At 46.4% G+C, this 7887-nt stretch overlaps 1 protein-coding gene across 1 annotated transcript in view; it reads right to left on the reverse strand.

The window, feature by feature from the left end:
* The window catches only part of LOC103669810 (ER degradation-enhancing alpha-mannosidase-like protein 2), a gene marked incomplete in the record, with an annotated part of 79638 nt that extends 72675 nt beyond the window's left edge, over nt 1–6963 (reverse strand). Inside the window, 1 exon segment of the mRNA XM_008698165.2 lies at nt 6815–6963.
* Nucleotides 6964–7887: the final 924 nt, after the last annotated feature.

Here is a 7887-nt window from a genome sequence, read left to right on the forward strand (position 1 = left end):
CTTAAATTCTATCATCTCTAATATAAAGGGATAGGGCTAGATGATCTCAACTCTGAAACCCTGTTATTCCTGTGATATTTCAAGCATTAAGAGGAGGCTATGTGCTCATATACGTCAGGGTATGGAGGAAAGGTTATGCGTACCCACACCTTATCCTTATCAGCTTTATAGGCTTTGATTACTCCACCTCGCTTAGCCTTTGTCTTTTCATGCTTGAGCTTCCCCCTTATGACCAGCCACCCATAGAACAGCCACATTCATCCTCTGGGTCATTGTAGTTGCCTTTTTTTAGATATCCTTGGGCCCTAGTTTTCAATAGATGTAAACCTGACCACTGTCCCAGATGTGGGACTCTGTAGTCTGGCACAAAGGAAGGATGATTCCTTCTTTGGTTTTCAGCTCCATTCCCGCTTCTGCCTATCTCTTTGTCAGCCTTCCTGACCCACACGTTAGGACACTGCCTTTAGGAAACAATCTGCAGTAGTTCTCCGATCCCTTTCCTGTGTCAAAACTGATAGCCTGGAACCCAACACCCTGTGTGTGGATTATTTTTATCAGAGTGCATTACCTTACGTTTCCTCACATTGACGTTTCTCTGCCATTTTGCATCCCACTCAGTACCTTTCTTCAGCTTTGTCTTCTTTGGCAGAGCATTTCCCTACCTGAAAAGGTTTTAGATGATCTGCAGTTCTTGAAATTTTCACTTTGCTCTACTTCTGGATCACTTATAAAAAATTTAAATCAGACAAGTCCCAGCATGGTCTCCTGGGGCCCCCTGAACTCTTAATTTCCTTTCATTCCGAGAAGTGACCCTTTATTTCTATTGTTTCCTATCTCCAAGTGACCTGATAAAAAACACCTTAATTCCATGATGACTCCATTTTCAATGTCTAATATATTCTCCAAAAGTTTCTAAAAGATAGAAGAATTGTATCCACTGCTTCTCTCACCAATTTGCACCTAATTATCCCTTCACTGAACACTAGCAGCTCACATGATTGAAACCTTACAGGAATATGGTTGCTCTTCAGCCACCAGATAATGTTTAATTCCTCTTTCTGTTTTTTAAGTCCTCTGGAGTCTGAATCCACACTACCTCCTCTCTAGAAGGCTGTCTTTCCCACTGCTCATTGGTACACATTCTTACTCCAGACAAGCTTGTCTCTTCTTTATCCTAAGACAAACTACCCACGTTTCTCTGCTCATCACATGCCATTTGCATCTGTACCTCCGTTCATCCATCTGTGACCTTTCCTTACAGTTTCAGCCCAAGCCCCACTTCTTCAGGAAACTCCCTGACTTCTCTAGTTATTTATTCCTCTCTTTTCAGGGCAACACTTTGAAGCAGCCCCAGCCAGTTTGCCCTTTATTTTTTTTTTTTTTTAATACCTAAACATCATTTAGGCAGTTCTTAGGCAGGGCCTAAAAACATCTTGTGTTTTTACATCTTACACAATCCCCAATGCTCATCATTAATTACTCAATAAGCATTCGGTGATTCTACTCTTCATCCCTTGTGCCAAAAAGTTACATGGATCTGAAATAGATGCTTATGGACAGGTGGGTCTTAAGGTCCCGTCTAAAATGCTTCTTAGGGATGGGACTCATTGCCCACCTGTCCTTCCTTTATTGGAAGTAGAGGTTATTCCTTTTGGCAGTGGTCCCACAATCTCACCCTTGAAACCCTGCTCAGTATGTTGTCATCTGGTGGTAGTGACATACAATAGAGAGGCACCGAGAGGTGGCTGTGATCTTAGAGATCACCAAAGAAGCACATAGTAGTACTTAATAGACACTTCTTGAATTGCCCTGAGTTGCCCAAGGACTCTAAATCTGATAGTAGGTGATTCAGAACTCTAAACCTTTCCCTGGTCTCCTGACTTCTTAGTTGAAAGCATTTTCACTATCTCTGGCTTTTGATTTTTGTATCTCTGATCTGGCATTACCAAAAGACAAAATGAAAAAAAACAAAAACAAAAAACACCTCATTCAGTCTGTTTTCTCCTTTGCATTCTTGAGTCTTTCTTTTGTATTTTGCACAACAGGGGGTCCCACTGATTCCCTAATTGGCTTCCTGTGTTTGGTTTATTTAAAGCATCCCTTTCTCTTATTATTAGCTGAGTAGAATGTCCCACAAATAATATTTTGGCCCTGCTACTTTCCAGTTTAATTCTGAGGAAGGTCAGTACAGACAGAAAGAGACAAGCTGATCAGCATGGGTCACACAAGTAACGGAGTGTGACACCTCGACCAAAGGCATAATGGACTCCTGCCCTCTAGACCAGTTTTGAGGGAACTGCTCTGGGTGGATGGGGAGCATTCTTTGGTTTGCACCTCTGGTTAAGAAAAGTTAGAGCCCTGATGAGTCTGGTAGTGGGGCAGGCCTATTAAGAAGCACAGACAGATTCCCAAACCAAAATTTCTTTCAATATGGTCATGGCCTACCAGTATAGCTTCATTCTTGTCTGGGGAAAAAAAAAAAAAAAGGTCTCACTGTTAGGAAGTTCTCCCTCTTACCTAATCTGAATCTAGTCTGCAGCATTTAATTCATTTCTCTTATTATTACTATGTTTTTTCCTATGACTTTAACAGCCTCATATCTGAAAGGTGCTTTGCACTTTCCAGATGCTGTCATGTGAGTGGCCCCACTTGATCCTGGCAACAACACCACGAGTGAGATAGGGAAAATATTGTCCTCACTTTATAGATGAGCAGAGACTCTGAGAAAGGATGTGACCTGTCCCCATCTCGTTCAGGGACCCACAAGTAGCTAATCAACAGTAAGGCTAGGACTAGAAGCTGGATTTTCTGTCCTTGGTCTGCATGCTTGTTCTAGATTTCTGCAATAGCCTTTTAGCCAATCTTTTCCACTTTCAGGGTTGTCCCACTCCAGTCCTTGAAAGAGGTAGTTTCAGAGCATAGAGAAGTGCATTATAATTGTACTAAAGAGACTGATCTGCGGACATGCCTAGCCTTATCACATGGTATAGTTTGAACTCAGAATGAGAGGAACCAGTTCTTAATAGACTGCAGCCAATGTCTCCTCAGGATCTAGAACAGTTGCTTGGCACATTCTCAATATTTTTTTATTGATTTCATTGTCTGTGCCCCCACCAGCTTCTCTCGATCATGCTTCGAACACAAAAGTCAGTACCTTTCCTTGAAGAACAGATGAATGCGTGCTGGAGGTGTAATGAGGGCGAGGAGCACAGCGTGGGGAGGAGAGGAGGCTCTCAGAGAATGTTTCAGGGAAGAGGTTGCTATTAAAGATGAACGGTTGAGGGAAGAGAAGGACAGACAACGGTGAGGGGACAGTCCAGACAGAAGGAAAGCCAGGAACCAAGGCTCCACGAAGGCGCAGGGCGTGTTTAGGAAACGGCAGATAACTTGATGTGCCCGAGGCATCACGTTACTGGCTATTTCCAGTAAGTGTGTATGAGAAGAGGCTGGACAGGGAGGCTGAGAGCAGATTGTGAAACTGGCTTTTGTCCAAAGGCTGAGGGGAGTCATTAAAGGTTTCTGAGCAGAGAAGGGACCTGCTTGGAGCTGGGTTGAGAGGTGGGGGGACTGGGGCCTGTTCCGGAGCCGGCTGGGTGCTGGCTCCAGCTCTGATACCTTGAGCTTTTTCCTGGCATACTTAGATCTGCGTACCCGTTTTAGGGAATAATGTGTGGATAGAAGTTGCGGATCCCAGCTCCAGCCCTCCCCAGCTGAGACGTTTTGGAACAAAGCTCTCGGTTTCTCCGGACCTCAGGATTGATTCCATTCACGTCCTTTGCTAGTTTTCCTTCATCATTATTCCATGCATTCATTTTAAAAGGCAACTTTGAACGAGGCTTTAATGACATATAGCAGAACGGCAAAGCCATATATATAAAAGGCAACGTTTTCTCAAAGATCATACGGGCTGTTATAACAAAGTAGGTAGAGAAAAACGGGCATCGTTATCAATAACTTTTGTCGATTTAAAAACTCAGTTCTCTACCACACACACACTCAGGCACACTCTTCTCTGTGCCCCAAAAGCTCTGCGCCAGAGAGACAGGGGTGGTCCGCCACCTCTTCCTCACCTCACTTGCCTCAGCAGAATTACTGAGCAAGCCCCAGCAATTCCTCCTCCTGACTAGAGCTTCTTGGCATCTACTCCTCTCCACCTCCATCGCCTCCTTCGTAGTCTGAACTTGTATCTCATCTGGACTTCAAAAATGTCCCACCCGCTCAGCCTCTCTTGCCTGCCTCTAATCCTTCCTCAAATGGCAGCCAGAGTGACCTTTTAAAAATAAATCCACACAGGGGTCAGTTACATCCAAAGCAAATATGGCCAAAGCTAAGATTTAACAAAGCTGGTTGGCGATTATCCAAGGTGTGTTTTATTATTTTTATGCCTCTCTGAGTGCTGGAAATATTTAATAATAAAAAAGTTTTAAACAAAAACATCTGATCATGCTACTCCCACACTCCCCTTGCTTAAAGCGGCTTTGAGGATGAAGACGAACTACTATCCCTGCTTTCCACCACTTCTTCCTTTTGATTCTTATTATGGAAAATCTCAAACACGCACGAAAGTAGAATGAAGAATAGTAGGAACCCCCTGAACCTGGCCCCCACCGGGCTGCTTCCTAAGGCCTGTGAGGGCCTGCGTGACAGAGTCCTTCCCGGCTCTCCAGCTTCCTTCTGCATATACTACCTTCTTACTCAAGTCTGGCCACCCTGGCCTTCCTTCTCTTTTTCTAATGGGCAGCTTCCTTCCCATCTCAGGACTTCAGTAAGATACCCTTTCTCAGGGAGGCTGTCCCTGACATCACAGCCTGGATCTCCTGTCAAACACATTCACAACGCCTTCTCCTTCTCCTTCATCCCACTCAATGGAACATTGAGGCTTTCTGTGTCTTTCTCCCTCACCAGGCTGTAAGCTGCAGCGTTCAGCGGGGACCACAGGCACGGGAAACACTATGTATGATGTGACAGGCGCGGTGAGTGAGGGGGGTGTAGAATGCCGTTGGGAGCCCAGAGGAAGTCCACTCACCCCTGGATAGCCCTCCCAGATGAAGTGGCATTCAAGTTGCATTTGGAAGGATATTTAATAGTTTGTCATGGAGAGGCTATGTGGGAAAGGGATAATACAGAGAGGGAAGGAAAGAGGCCTAGAGGAAGGAAACTGCGGGATGTGTGCAGTCAACACAAGGAGGTCGTCAGTAGCTAAAGGGGGAGTCCGTGGGGTGGGCAGTAAAAGGGTAGGCTGTGCATGACAGAAGATAAGGCTAGAAAGGTGCATTGGGTCAGAGCGGGAAACTCGTTGAGTGCCACGCTAAGGAGCCTGGATTTAAAACTGGCAGCGAGGAACCAGAAGACGGCTCCACACTCAATCCAATCAAGCTAAAATTATTATATATTTTATACTTTATATAATTACTTAGGGGTTACCTACTTCAGCCATCTGCCTATTACAGTTGAAAAACTGAGGCCTGACCATGGTCTTGTGTTCCCGCTTCCCTTATTCTTAACTCATCAGTATGTCAAACCCCAGGGGACAGAAAACTGTGGCAGGTTGGCAGGAAGGCCCTGGAAAAGGTGAGGAAGATGAAGCTTCCTCCCTCCTCATAGAGTGAATAAGAGCATGGCCCCTCTCCTGGCCTTGGGAGGAGGCCACCCCGGAACTGGAAAACTTGGACATCCTAGTGCTGACCCCAAACCCCAAATGTGCCATCTCCTTGGGGATGGTGATTGTCTGGCTTGTGGTGGCCTCCTGGGAACGGGCCAAAGACACGGAGCAGAGTGCCAGGGAGTTCCCGCTAGTGCTCGAGAGCTGGTGGCAGCCAAGAGGCAACGCTGCACCATTAAGGTGTTTGTCAAGCAGCTAAGCTGGGCATTGTGGGCGAGCCTGAGGGCCCTTTTCAGACTGGCTGTAAGTGAAAAGGAAAAAAAAAAAAAAAAGACGGCACTTGGAGGCAAACCAGAGCTAGCGTGGAGGGTGTAGCATGGCAGAGAGAACCCTCCCTAGGAGGCAGGGATGCTAGCTCCATTTCCTCTCTCAACTTGCTCTGTGATTTTGGATAAGTCATTTCTCCCTTCATGTTTTATCTTGCTCTTCTGCAAAACAAGTGTATTAAATCAGATGGTTTCAAAGTATGTTGACCAGTGAATTTTCTAGATACCTGAATGGTTAAGCCTTCAAGTTTCAGATTTTAAAAAATTAGTTATAATGGAGGTGGGCTCAGTGGCAAGGCTGGGACCTCAGTGGTATGGGTGGAGGAGGAAGCAGGGCTCTGGCAAGACAGGAGCTGGGGGACTGACACGATGTTAGGGCTGATCCCTGAGGCATCACCACAGCGTGATGGTGGCCCATCTCTTGCCGGAGAGTGTGGGAGCAAGAACACAGACAACAACATTGTGAGAGTCCTTACTTTCTGCCAGAATCTGCTAAATGCTTCTCATGCATGTATTCATTCCCTACTGCTGCAGAAACAAACTACCACAAACTTAGTGGCTTCTAACACAGATTTCTCATCTTCTGGAGGTCAGAAGTCTGAAACGGGACTTACCAGGACTAAAAGCAAGGTCTCTGTAGGGCTGGCTTCCTTCTGAAGACTCAAGGGAGAATTCATACCTGGCCTTTTCTGGCTTCTAGAGGCCGTCCACGCGGGTTCCTTGGCGTGCAGCCCCTTCCAGCATGGCGCCACTCTGACACGTGCTTCTGTCGTCACCTCTCCTGCTCTGACTCTGACCCTCTTGCCTGCCTCTTACAAGGAACCTTGGGATTACATTGAGCCCACTTGGATGACCTAGGATAATCTCCCCACCTGAAGATCCTTACCTTCATCCCATCTATAAAGGCTCCTTTGCCACGTGAGTTCACAGAGCCATGGGGTCCAGGGGTTAGGATGTAGCCATCTTTGGACGGCTGTTATTTCATCTACCACAGTGCATCATCTCACTGGATCCTCCTCACAAGTCTTCTTTTTCATTCTCTGTTTAACAAATGGAGAAAAGGAACCTTAAAAAAGTGAGGTCATTTGCCCGAGGAAAGAGCTGGACAGAGCAAGATTAGGTAATATTTGACAATGTAGTGATATCTTGGTCCCAAGTGACCTGGCTTTTTAGATAGGACCCTACCCAGTTCCCAGGTGTACAGGGACTAGAGTCTCACTGTCTGGAGAAGACCGGGAACAAGCAGGGAATCTGAGACCTTGAGAAACAGATTAAGGTCATAGCAATCTCAGCTTGGGACCTAAGTGCCAGACAGGGAAACCGAGGTAAAAACCCAGAGTGAGAACTGAGCTCACATAGCAATGCATGGGGAAAGTGATGTTAGGCCACTCTTGATGGCAATGTACAATAACACAATGGAATCTCAATGTTGGCGTGTTGATGGGCCCTGAAGTTAGGACGAGCCCAGGAGATGGGCAGGTGAAGGACCCAGAGATGACGGCAGAGCTGAGGCACCGAGAGCAGGGCTGGCTATTGAGCTAATTTTCTAAGTGGGTGACATGTTCCTGCCTCAGTACGTCAGAGGTGAGAGTGCACACGGCATGCCCATTCCTTCGTGGCACGAGGTCGTCACTCCCGACAGCGATGGGTCCTTACCGCTGCGCTTCTGCACTTTAGCAGGCAGCTGAATCACCTCAGGTGCTCATGGTTTAAAAATGCAGATTCCCAGTTTCCAGCCTCACACAGTCCGGTTTCATAGGGTCTCGGTTCAGAGTCGGGAATATGCACTTTTAACAAGCTCCCTGAACCCTGCAATGCTGACGGCCCATGACACACGAGGACTGTGCGCTGAGACCCAGCCTTGGTGACGGGGCTGCCGTACAGCGAGGTGTTTAGAGTTGCCTGTCACCTCTCAAGAAAATAATAGTCATTATTATTGCTATGTTTTACTGAGGACTT

The sequence above is a fragment of the Ursus maritimus genome, unplaced genomic scaffold (genome assembly GCF_017311325.1).
Source record: "Ursus maritimus isolate PB19 unplaced genomic scaffold, ASM1731132v1 scaffold_22, whole genome shotgun sequence".
Classification (NCBI taxonomy): Eukaryota; Metazoa; Chordata; class Mammalia; order Carnivora; family Ursidae; genus Ursus; species Ursus maritimus.